Below are 12780 nucleotides of genomic sequence, written 5' to 3'. Positions count from 1 at the left end.
GGGCCCGAGCAAATCCGACAGGGCCCGACGGAGCCCGACAGGGCCCGAGGAAACCAGACAGGGCCCGACAGAGCCCGACAGGGCTCGAGCAAACCCGACAGGGCCTGAGCAAACCTGACAGGGCCCGACGGAGCCCGACAGGGCCCGAGCAAACCCGAAAGGGCCCGACGGAGCCTGACAGGGCTCGATGGAGCCCGACAGGGCCCGAGAAAACCCGACAGGGCCCCACGGAGCCCGATAGGGCCCGAGCAAACCTGACAGGGCCTGATGGAGCCTGACAGAGCCCGGGCAAACCCGAAAGGGCCCGACGAAGCCTGATAGGGTCCGATATAGCCCGACAGGGCCCGAGCAAACCCGACAGGGCCCGAGCAAACCTGACAGGGCCCGACGGAGCCCGACAGGGCCTGAGCAAACCCGAAAGAGCCCGACGGAGCCTGACAGGGCCCAAGCAAACCCGACAGGGTTCGACGGAGCCCGACAGGGCCCGAGCAAACCCGACAGGGTCCGACGAAGCCTGACAGGGCTTCAGCAAACCCGACAGGGCCCGAGCAAATCCGACAGGGTCCGAGGGAGCCCGACAGGGCCCGAGGAAACCAGACAGGGCCCGACAGAGCCCGACAGGGCTCGAGCAAACCCGACAGCGCCCGAGCAAACCCGACAGGGTTCGACAAAGCCTGACAGGGCTTGATGGAGCCCGACAGGGCCCGAGGAAACCCGACAGGGCCCGACGGAGCCTGACAGAGCCCGAGCAAACCCGACAGGGCTCGACGGAGCCCGATAGGGCCCGAGCAAACCCGACAGGGCCTGACGGAGCCCGACAGGGCCCGAGCAAACCCGAAAGGGTCCGACGGAGCCTGACAGGGCTCGATGGAGCCCGACAGGGCCCGAGGAAACCCGACAGGGCGCGACGGAGCCTGACAGGGCCCGAGCAAACCCGACAGGGTTCGACGGAGCCCAACAGGGCCCGAGCAAACCCAACAGGGTCCGACGAAGCCTGACAGGGCTTCAGCAAACCCGACAGGGCCCGAGCAAATCCGACAGGGCCCGACGGAGCCCGACAGGGCCCGAGGAAACCAGACAGGGCCCGACAGAGCCCGACAGGGCTCGAGCAAACCCGACAGGGCCTGAGCAAACCTGACAGGGCCCGACGGAGCCCGACAGGGCCCGAGCAAACCCGAAAGGGCCCGACGGAGCCTGACAGGGCTCGATGGAGCCCGACAGGGCCCGAGGAAACCCGACAGGGCTCCACGGAGCCCGATAGGGCCCGAGCAAACCTGACAGGGCCTGATGGAGCCTGACAGAGCCCGGGCAAACCCGAAAGGGCCCGACGAAGCCTGATAGGGTCCGATATAGCCCGACAGGGCCCGAGCAAACCCGACAGGGCCCGAGCAAACCCGACAGGGCCCGAGCAAACCTGACAGGGCCCGACGGAGCCCGACAGGGCCTGAGCAAACCCGAAAGAGCCCGACGGAGCCTGACAGGGCCCAAGCAAACCCGACAGGGTTCGACGGAGCCCGACAGGGCCCGAGCAAATCCGACAGGGTCCGACGGAGCCCGACAGGGCCTGAGCAAACCCGAAAGAGCCCGACGGAGCCTGACAGGGCCCAAGCAAACCCGACAGGGTTCGACGGAGCCCGACAGGGCCCGAGCAAACCCGACAGGGTCCGACGAAGCCTGACAGGGCTTCAGCAAACCCGACAGGGCCCGAGCAAATCCGACAGGGTCCGAGGGAGCCCGACAGGGCACAAGGAAACCAGACAGGGCCCGACAGAGCCCGACAGGGCTTGAGCAAACCCGACAGGGCCCGAGCAAACCCGACAGGGTTCGACAAAGCCTGACAGGGCTCGATGGAGCCCGACAGGGCCCAAGGAAACCCGACAGGGCCCGACGAAGCCTGACAGGGCTCGATGGAGCCCGACAGGGCCCGAGGAAACCCGACAGGGCCCGACGGAGCCCGATAGGGCCCGAGCAAACCCAACAGGACCCGATGGAGCCCGACAGGGCTCGAGCAAACCCGACAGGGCCTGAGCAAACCCGACAGGGCCCGACGGAGCCCGACAGGGCCCGAGCAAACCCGACAGGGCACGCTGGAGCCCGACAGAGCCCGAGCAAATCCAACAGGGCCCGACAAGGCCCGACAGGGCCTGAGCAAACCTGACAGGACCTGACAAAGCCTGACAGGGCCCGAGGAAACCCGACAGGGCCGGACGGAACCCGAGAGGGCCCGACGGAACCCGAGAGGGCCCGAGGAAATCCGACAGGGCCCGACGGAGCCTGACAGGGCCCGAGCAAACCCGACAGGACCCGCCAAAGCCTGATAGGGTCCGATGGAGCCCGACAGGGCCCGAGCAAACCCGACAGGGCCCGAGCAAACCTGACAGGGCTCGATGGAGCCCGACAGGGCCCGAGGAAACCCGACAGGGCGCGACGGAGCCTGACAGGGCTTGAGCAAACCCGACAGGGTCCGACGAAGCCTGACAGGGCTTCAGCAAACCCGACAGGGCCCGAGCAAATCCGACAGGGCCCGACGGAGCCCGACAGGGCCCGAGGAAACCAGACAGGGCCCGATAGAGCCCGACAGGGCCCGAGCAAACCCGAAAGGGCCCAACGGAGCCTGACAGGGCTCGATGGAGCCCGACAGGGCCCGAGGAAACCCGACAGGGCTCGACGGAGCCCGATAGGGCCCGAGCAAACCCGACAGGGCCTGACGGAGCCCGACAGGGCCCGAGCAAACCCGAAAGGGTCCGACGGAGCCTGACAGGGCTCGATGGAGCCCGACAGGGCCCGAGGAAACCCGACAGGGCGCGACGGAGCCTGACAGGGCCCGAGCAAACCCGACAGGGTTCGACGGAGCCCAACAGGGCCCGAGCACACCCAACAGGGTCCGACGAAGCCTGACAGGGCTTCAGCAAACCCGACAGGGCCCGAGCAAATCCGACAGGGCCCGACGGAGCCCGACAGGGCCCGAGGAAACCAGACAGGGCCCGACAGAGCCCGACAGGGCTCGAGCAAACCCGACAGGGCCTGAGCAAACCTGACAGGGCCCGACGGAGCCCGACAGGGCCCGAGCAAACCCGAAAGGGCCCGACGGAGCCTGACAGGGCTCGATGGAGCCCGACAGGGCCCGAGAAAACCCGACAGGGCCCCACGGAGCCCGATAGGGCCCGAGCAAACCTGACAGGGCCTGATGGAGCCTGACAGAGCCCGGGCAAACCCGAAAGGGCCCGACGAAGCCTGATAGGGTCCGATATAGCCCGACAGGGCCCGAGCAAACCCGACAGGGCCCGAGCAAACCTGACAGGGCCCGACGGAGCCCGACAGGGCCTGAGCAAACCCGAAAGAGCCCGACGGAGCCTGACAGGGCCCAAGCAAACCCGACAGGGTTCGACGGAGCCCGACAGGGCCCGAGGAAACCAGACAGGGCCCGACAGAGCCCGACAGGTCCCGAGCAAACCCGACAGGGCCCGAACAAACCCGAGAGGGTTCGACAAAGCCTGACAGGGCCCGAGCAAACCCGACAGGGCCCGAGCAAACCCAACAGGGCCCGAGCAAACCTGACACGACCTGACAAAGCCTGACAGGGCCCGACGGAGCCCGACAGGGCTTGAGCAAACCTGAAAGAGCCCGACGGAGCCTGACAGGGCTCGAGCAAACCCGACAGGGCTCGACAAAGCCCGACAGGGTCTGAGCACACTCGATAGGGTCCGACGAAGCCTGACAGGGCTTCAGCAAACCTGACAGGGCCCGAGCAAACCCGACAGGGCCCGACGGAGCCCGACAGGGCTCGAGGAAACCAGACAGGGCCCGACAGAGCCCGACAGGTCCCGAGCAAACCCGACAGGGCCCGAAAAAACCCGAGAGGGTTCGACAAAGCCTGACAGGGCTCGATGGAGCCCGACAGGGCCTGAGGAAACCCGACAGGGCTCGACGGAGCCTGACAGGGCCCGAGCAAACCCGACAGGGCCCGAGCGAACCTGACAGGGCCCGAGCAAACCCGACAGGGCCCGAGCAAACCCAACAGGGCCCGAGCAAACCCGACAGGGCTTGACAGAGCCTGACAGGGCCCGAGCAAACCCCACAGGGCCCGAGCAAACCTGACAGGGATTGAGCAAACCCGACAGGGCCCGAGCGAATCTGACAGGGCCCGACGGAGCCCGACAGGACTCGGGCAAACCCGACAAGGCCCGAGCAAACCCGACAGGGCCTGACAAGGCCCGACAGGGCCTGAGGAAACCCGACAGGACCCGACAAAGCCTGACAGGGTCCGATGGAGCCCGACAGGGCCCGAGCAAACCCGACAGGGCTCGATGGAGCCCGACAGGGCCCAAGGAAACCCAACAGGGCGCGACGGAGCCTGTCGGGTTTGCTCGGGCTCTGTCGGGCTCCATTGGGCCCTGTCGGGTTTGCTCGGGCCCTGTCGGTTTTGCTCGGGCCCTGTCAGGCTCCGTCAAGCCCTGTCGGGTTTGCTCGGGCCCTGTCGGGTTTGTTAGGGCCCTGTCGGGCTCCGTCGGGCCCTGTCTGGTTTCCTCAGGCCCTGTCGGTCTCCGTCGGGCCCTGTTGGGTTTGCTCAGGCCCTGTCGGGTTTGCTCAGGCCCTGTCAGGCTCCGTCGACCCCTGTCAGGTTTGCTCAGGCCCTGTCGGGCTCCGTCGGGCCCTATCAGGTTTGCTCGGGCCCTCTTGGGTTTGCTCAAGCCCTGTCAGGCTCTGTCGAGCCCTGTCGGGTTTGCTCAGGCCCTGTCAGGCTCCGTCAGGCCCTGTCGGGTTTGCTCGGGCCCTGTCGGGTTTGCTGGGGCCCTGTCGGGCTCCGTCGGGCCCTGTCGGGTTTGCTCGGACCCTGTCGGGCTCCGTCTAGCCCTGTCGGGTTTCCTCGGGCCCTGTCGGGCTCCATCGAGCCCTGTCAGGCTCTGTGAGGCTTTGTCGGGTTTGCTCGGGCCCTGTTGGGCTCCGTCGGGACCTGTCAGGCTTTGTCGGGCCCTGTCGGGTTTGCTCGGGCCCTGTCGGGCCTTGTCGGGCCCTGTCGGGATTGCTCAGGCCCTGTCGGGCCTTGTCAGGCCCTGTCGGGTTTGCTCGGGCCCTGTCGGGTTTGCCCTGTCCTGTCGGGCTCCGTCGGGCCCTGTCAGATTCGCTCGGGCCCTGTCGGGTTTGCTCGGGCCCTGTCAGGCTCCGTCAGGCCCTGTCGGGTTTGCTCGTGCCCGGTCGGGCTCCGTCGGGCCCTGTCAGGTTTGCTTGCGCCCTGTCGGGATCCGTTGGGCCCTGTCGGGTTTGCTCGGGCCCTGTCGGGCTCCTTCGTGCCCTGTCAGGTTTGCTCGGGCCCTGTCGGGTTTGCTCGGGCCCTGTCAGGCTCCGTCGAGCCCTGTCGGGTTTGCTCGGGCCCTGTCAGGCTCCGTCGGGCCCTGTCGGGTTTCCTTGGGCCCTGTCAGGCTCCATCGAGCCCTGTCAGGCTTTGTCGAACCCTGTCAGGTTTCCTCGGGCCATGTCGGGTTTGCTCGGGCCCTGTCAGGCTCTGTCGGGCCCTGTCTGGTTTCCTCGGGCCCTGTCGAAATCCTTCGAGCCCTATCAGGTTTGCTCGGGCCGTGTCGGGTTTGCTCGGGGCCTGTCAGGCTCCGTCGAGCCCTGGTGGGTTCGCTCGGGCCCTATCGGGCTCCGTGGGGCCCTGTCGGGTTTCCTCGGGCTCTGTCGGTCTCCATCGAGCCCTGTCAGGCTCCGTCGGGCCCTGTCGGGATTGCTCGGGCCCTGTCGGGTTTGCTCAGGCACTGTCGGGTTTGCTCAGGCCCTGTCGGGTTTGCTTGGGCCCTGTCGGGTTTGCTCGGGCCCTGTCGGGCTCCATCGAGCCCTGTCAGGCTCCGTCGGACCCTATCAGGCTTTGCTCGGGCCCTGTCGGGCTCCGTCAGGCCCTGTCGGGTTTGCTTGGGCCCTGTCGGGCTCCGTCGGGCCCTGTCGGGTTTCCTCGGGCTCTGTCGGTCTCCATCGAGCCCTGTCAGGCTCCGTCGGGCCCTGTCGGGTTTGCTCAAGGCCTGTCGGGTTTGCTCAGGCACTGTCGGGTTTGCTCAGGCCCTGTCGGGTTTGCTTGGGCCCTGTCGGGCTCCGTCGGGCCCTGTCGGGTTTCCTCGGGCCCTGTCGGGCTCCATCGAGCTCTTTCTGGCTCCGTCGGGCCCTTTCGGGTTTGCTCGGGCCCTGTCGGGCTTTGTCGGGCCATGTCGGGTTTCCTCGGGCCCTGTCGGGTTCCATCGAGCCCTGTCAGGCTCCGTCGGGCCTTTTTGGGTTTGCTCGGGCCCTGTCGGGCTCCGTCGGGCCCTGTCAGGCTTTGTCAGGTCCTGTCAGGTTTGTTCTGGCCCTGTCGGGCCTTGTCGGGCTCTGTCGGGTTTGCTCGGGCTCTGTCGGGCTCCGTTGGGCCCTGTCGGGTTTGCTCGGGCACTGTCGGGTTTGCTCAGGCCCTGTCAGGCTCCGTCGACCCCTGTCAGGTTTGCTCTGGCCTTGTCGGGTTTGCTCGGGCCCTCTCGGGTTTGCCCGTGTCCTGTCGGGCTCTGTCGGGCCCTGTCAGGTTCGCTCGGGCCCTGTCAGCTTCGCTCGGGCCCTGTCAGGTTTGCTCGGGCCCTGTCGGGATCCGTCGAGACCTGTCGGGTTTGCTCGGGCCCTGTCGGGCTCCATCGAGCCCTGTCAGGTTTGCTCGGGCCATGTCGGGTTTGCTTGGGCCCTGTCGGGTTTGCCCGCGTCCTGTCGGGCTCTGTCGGGCCCTGTCAGGTTCGCTCGGGCCCTGTCAGGTTCGCTCGGGCCCTGTCAGGTTTGCTCGGGCCCTGTCGGGATCCGTCGGGCCCTCTCGGGTTTGCTCGGGCCCTGTCGGGCTCCTTCGTGCCCTGTCAGGTTTGCTCGGGCCCTGTCGGGTTTGCTCGGGCCCTGTCGGGCTCCGTCGAGCCCTGTCGGGTTTGCTCAGGCCCTGTCACGCTCCGTCGGGCCCTATCGGGTTTCCTCGGGCCCTGTCGGGCTCCATCGAGCCCTGTCAGGCTTTGTCGAACTCTTTCGCATTTGCTCGGGCACTGTCGGGTTTGCTCGGGCCCTGTCGGGCTCTGTTGGGCCCTGTCTGGTTTCCTCAGTCCCTGTCGGGCTCCGTCGGGCTCTGTCGGGTTTGCTCGGGCCCTGTCGGGTTTGCTGAAGCCCTGTCAGGCTTCGTCGGACCCTGTCGGGTGTGCTCGGGCCCTGTCGGGCTCCGTCGTGCCCTGTTGGGTTTCCTCGGGCCCTGTCAAGCTCCGTCGGGCCCTGTCAGGTTTGCTCGGGCCCTGTCGGGTTTGCTCGGGCCCTGTCGGGCTCCATCGGACCCTATCAGGTTTTGTCGGGTCCTGTCGGGTTTGCTCAGGCCCTGTCGGGCCTTGTCAGCCCCTGTCGGGTTTGCTCACGCCCTGTCGGGCTCCGTCAAGCCCTGTCAGGTTCTCTCGGGCCCTGTCAGGTTTGCTCGGGCCCTGTCGGGCTCCGTCGAGACCTGTCGGGTTTGCTCGGGCCCTGTCAGGCTCCGTCGCGCCCTGTCGGGTTTCCTCGGGCCCTGTCGGGCTCCATCGAGCCCTGTCAGGTTTGCTCGGGCCATGTCGGGTTTGCTCGGGCCCTGTCAGGTTTGCTTGGGCCCTGTCGGGATCCGTTGGGCCCTGTCGGGTTTGCTCAGGCCCTGTCGGGCTCCATCGAGCCCTGTCAGGCTTCGTCGGGCCCTTTCGGTTTTGCTCGGGCCCTGTCGGGCTCCGTCAGGCCCTGTCGGGTTTGCTCGGGCCCTATCGGGTTCCGTCGGGCCCTGTCGGGTTTCCTCGGGCCCTGTCGGGCTCCATCGAGCCCTGTCAGGCTCCGTCAGGCCCTTTCGGGTTTGCTTGGGCCCTGTCGGGCTCCGTCGGGCCCTGTCGGGATTGCTCAGGCCCTGTCGGGTTTGCTCGAGCTTTGTCGGGCTCCATCGGGTCCTGTCGGGTTTGCTCAGGTCCTATCGGGCTCCGTCGGGCCCTGTCAGGTTCTCTCGGGCCCTGTCGGGCTCCATCGAGCCCTGTCAGGCTTCGTCGGGCCTTTTCGGGTTTGCTCGGGCTCTGTCGGGCTCCGTCAGGCCCTGTCGGGTTTGCTCGGGCCCTATCGGGCTTTGTCGAGCCCTGTCGGGTTTCCTCGGGCCCTGTCGGGCTCCATCGAGCCCTGTCAGGCTCCGTCGGGCCCTTTCGGGTTTGCTCGGGCCCTGTCGGGCTCCGTCGGGCCCTGTCGGGTTTGCTCGGGCCCTGTCGGGTTTGCTCGGGCCCTGTCAGGCTTTGTCAAGCCCTGTCGGGTTTGCTAGAGCCCTGTCGGGCTCCGTCGGGCCCTGTCAGGCTTTGTCGATCCCTGTCGGGTTTGCTCGGGCCCTGTCGGGTTTGCTCGGGCCCTGTCGGGCTCTGTCGGGCCCTGTCTGGTTTCCTCGGGCCCTGTCGGGCTCCGTCGGGCCCTGTCGGATTTGCTCGGGCCCTGTCGGGTTTGCTGAAGCCCTGTCAGGCTTCGTCGGACCCTGTCGGGTTTGCTCGGGCCCTGTCGGGATCCGTCGAACCCTGTCGGGTTTGCTCGGGCCCTGTCAGGCTCCGTCGCGCCCTGTCGGGTTTCCTCGGGCCCTGTCGGGCTCCATCGAGCCCTGTCAGGTTTGCTCGGGCCCTGTCGGGTTTGCTCGGGCCCTGTCGGGCTCCATTGAACCCTATCAGGCTTTGGCGGGTCCTGTCGGGTTTGCTCAGGCTCTGTCGGGCCTTGTCAGCCCCTGTCAGGTTTGCTCGCGCCCTGTCGGGCTCCGTCGGGCCCTGTCAGGTTCTCTCGGGCCCTGTCAGGTTTGCTCGGGCCCTGTCAGGCTCCGTCAGGCCCTATCGGGTTTGCTCGAGCCCTATCGGGCTCCGTCAGGCCCTGTCAGGTTTGCTCGGGCCCTGTCGGGCCTTGTCAGGCCCTGTCGCGTTTGCTCGGGACCTGTCGGGTTTGCCCGCGTCCTGTCGGGCTCCGTCGGGCCCTGTCAGATTCGCTCGGGCCCTGTCGGGTTTGCTCGGGCCCTGTCAGGCTCCGTCAGGCCCTGTCGGGTTTGCTCGTGCCCTGTCGGGCTCCGTCGGGCCCTGTCAGGCTTTGTCGAACCCTGTCGGGTTTGCTCGGGCCCTGTCGGGATCCGTTGGGCCTTGTCGGGTTTGCTCGGACCCTGTCGGGCTCCTTCGTGCCCTGTCAGGTTTGCTCGGGCCCTGTCGGGTTTGCTCGGGCCCTGTCGGGATCCGTTGGGCCTTGTCGGGTTTGCTCGGACCCTGTCGGGCTCCTTCGTGCCCTGTCAGGTTTGCTCGGGCCCTGTCGAGTTTGCTCGGGCCCTGTCAGGCTCCGTCGGGCCCTGTCGGGTTTCCTCGGGCCCTGTCGGGCTCCATCGAGCCCTGTCAGGCTTTGTCGAACCCTGTCGGGTTTGCTCGGGCCCTGTCGGGATTGCTCGGGTCCTGTCGGGCTCTGTCGGGCCCTGTCATGTTTGCTCGGGCCCTGTCAAGATCTGTCGGGCCCTGTCGGATTTCCTCGGGCCCTCTCGGGTTCCGTCGGGCCCTCTCGGGTTCCGTCCGGCCCTGTCGGGTTTCCTCGGGCCCTGTCGGAGTCTATCGAGCCCTGTCAGGCTCCGTCGGGCTCTTTCGGTTTGGCTCAGGCCGTGTCGGGCTCCGTCGGGCCCTGTCAGGCTTTGTCAGGTCCTGTCAGGTTTGCTCGGGCCCTGTCGGGCTCCGTCGGGCCCTGTCGGGTTTCCTTGGGCCCTGTCAGGCTCCATCGAGCCCTGTCAGGCTTTGTCGAACCCTGTCAGGTTTGCTCGGGCCATGTCGGGTTTGCTCGGGCCCTGTCAGGCTCTGTCGGGCCCTGTCTGGTTTCCTCGGGCCCTGTCGGACTCCTTCGAGCCCTGTCAGGTTTGCTCGGGCCGTGTCGGGTTTGCTCGGGGCCTGTCAGGCTCCGTCGAGCCCTGGCGGGTTTGCTCGGGCCCTGTCGGGTCTTGTCGGGCCCTGTCGGGTTTGCTCGGGCTCTGTCGGGCTCTAGCATGCCCTGTCGGGTTTGCCCGGGCCCTGTCAGGCTCCGTCAGGCCCTGTCGGGTTTGCTCGGGACCTATCGGGCTCTGTGGGGCCCTGTCGGGTTTCCTCGGGCCCTGTCGGGCTCCATCGAGCCCTGTCAGGCTCCGTCGGGCCCTTTCGGGTTTGCTCGGGCCCTGTCGGGCTCCGCCAGGCCCTGTCGGATTTGCTCAGGCCCTGCCGGGTTTGCTCGAGCCCTGTCGGGCTCCGTCGGGCCCTGTCGGGTTTCCTCGGGCCCTGTCAGGCTCCATCGAACCCTGTCAGGCTTCGTCGGGCCCTTTCGGGTTTGCTCGGGCCCTGTCGGGCTCCGTCAGGCCCTGTCGGGTTTGCTCGGGCCCTATCGGGCTCCGTCGGGCCCTGTCGGGTTTCCTCGGGCTCTGTCGGTCTCCATCGAGCCCTGTCAGACTCCGTCGGGCCCTGTCGGGTTTGCTCGGGCCCTATCGAGCTCCGTCGGGCCCTGTCGGGTTTCCTCGGGCTCTGTCGGTCTCCATCGAGCCCTGTCAGGCTCCGTCGGGCCCTGTCGGGTTTGCTCGGGCCCTGTCGGGTTTGCTCAGGCACTGTCGGGAGGCTCAGGCCCTGTCGGGTTTGCTTGGGCCCTGTCGGGTTTGCTCGGGCCCTGTCGGGCTTCCTCGGGCCCTCTCGGGCTCCATCGAGCCCTGTCAGGCTCCGTCGGACCCTATCAGGCTTTGCTCGGGGCCTGTCGGGCTCCGTCAGGCCCTGTCGGGTTTGCTCGGGCCCTATCGGGCTCCGTAGGGCCCTGTCGGGTTTCCTCGGGCTCTGTCGGTCTCCATCGAGCCCTGTCAGGCTCCGTCGGGCCCTGTCGGGTTTGCTCGGGCCCTGTCGGGTTTGCTCAGGCACTGTCGGGTTTGCTCAGGCCCTGTCGGGTTTGCTTGGGCCCTGTCGGGCTCCGTCGGGCGCTGTCGGGTTTCCTCGGGCCCTGTCGGGCTCCATCGAGCCCTGTCAGGCTCCGTCGGGCCCTTTCGGGTTTGCTCGGGCCCTGTCGGGCTCCGTCGGGCCATGTCGGGTTTCCTCGGGCCCTGTCGGGTTCCATCGAGCCCTGTCAGGCTCCGTCGGGCCTTTTTGGGTTTGCTCGGGCCCTGTCGGGCTCCGTCGGGCCCTGTCAGGCTTTGTCAGGTCCTGTCAGGTTTGTTCTGGCCCAGTCGGGCCTTGTCGGGCCCTGTCGGGTTTGCTCGGGCTCTGTCGGGCTCCGTTGGGCCCTGTCGGGTTTGCTCGGGCACTGTCGGGTTTGCTCAGGCCCTGTCAGGCTCCGTCGACCCCTGTCAGGTTTGCTCGGGCCCTGTCGGGATCCGTTGAGCCATGTCGGGTTTGCTCGGCCCCTGTCGGGCTCCATCGAACCCTGTCAGGCTTTGTCGGGTCCTGTCGGGTTTGCTCAGGCCCTGTCGGGCCTTGTCAGGCCCTGTCGGGTTTGCTCGGGCCCTGTTGGGTTCCGTGGGGCCCTATCAGGTTTGCTCGGGCCCTGTCGGGTTTGCTCAGGCCCTGTCAGGCTCTGTCGACCCCTGTCAGGTTTGCTCGGGCCCTGTCGGGCTCCGTCGGGCCCTATCAGGTTTGCTCGGGCCCTGTCGGGTTTGCTCAGGCCCTGTCAGGCTCCGTCGAGCCCTGTCGGGTTTCCTCGGGCCCTGTCGGACTCTATCGAGCTCTGTCAGGCTCCGTCGGGCCCTGTCAGGCTTTGTCAGGTCCTGTCAGGTTTGCTCGGGCCCTGTCGGGCCTTGTCGGGCATAGTCAGGTTTGCTCGGGCTCTCTCGGGCTCCAGCGTGCCCCGTCGGGTTTGCTCGGGCCCTGTCAGGCTCCATCAGGCCCTGTCGGGTTTGCTCGGGCCCTATCGGGCTCCGTGGGGCCCTGTCGGGTTTCCTCGGGGCCTGTCGGGCTCCATCGAGTCCTGTCGGGCTCCATAGGGCCCTGTCGGGTTTACGCGGGCCCTATCGGGCTCCGTCGGGCACTGTCGGGTTTCCTCGGGCCCTGTCGGGCTCCATCGGGCCCTGTCGGATTTACGCGGGCCCTATCGGGCTCCGTCAGGCCCTGTCCGGTTTGCTCGGGCCCTGTCGGGCTCCGTCGGACCCTGTCGGGTTTCCTCGGGCCCTGTCGGGCTCCATCGAGCCCTGTCAGGCTTTGTCGAACCCTGTGGGGTTTGCTCGGGCCCTGTCGGGTTTGCTCGGGCCCTGTCGGTCTCTGTCGGGACCTTTCTGGTTTTCTTGGGCCCTGTCGGGCTCCGTCGGGCCCTGTCAGGCTTTGTCAGGACGTGTCAGGTTTGCTCGGGCCCTGTCGGGCCTTGTCGGGCCCTGTCGGGTTTGCTCGGGCTCTGTCGGGCTCCAGCGTGCCCTGTCGGGTTTGCCCGGGCCCTGTCAGGCTCCGTCAGGCCCTGTCGGGTTTGCTTGGGCCCTATCGCGTTCAATCATGCCCTGTCGGTTTTCCTCGGGCCCTGTCTGGCTCCATCGAGCCCTGTCAGGCTCCGTCGGGCCCTTTCGGGTTTTCTCGGGCCCTGTCGGGCTCCGTCGGGCCCTGTCGGGTTTGCTCGGGCCCTGTCGGGTTTCCTCGGGCCCTGTCTGGTTTCCTCGGGCTCTGTCGGGCTCCGTCGGGCCCTGTCGGGTTTGCTCGGGCCATGTCGGGTTTGCTGAAGCCCTGTCAGGCTTCGTCGGACCCTGTCGGGTTTGCTCGAGCCCTGTCGGGCTCCATCGGGCCCTGTCGGGTTTGCTCGGGCCCTATCGGGCTCCGTCGGGCCCTGTCG

Source organism: Patagioenas fasciata, chromosome 32 (genome assembly GCF_037038585.1).
Source record: "Patagioenas fasciata isolate bPatFas1 chromosome 32, bPatFas1.hap1, whole genome shotgun sequence".
Classification (NCBI taxonomy): domain Eukaryota; kingdom Metazoa; phylum Chordata; class Aves; order Columbiformes; family Columbidae; genus Patagioenas; species Patagioenas fasciata.
Note: the sequence above shows the minus strand (reverse complement) of the source record.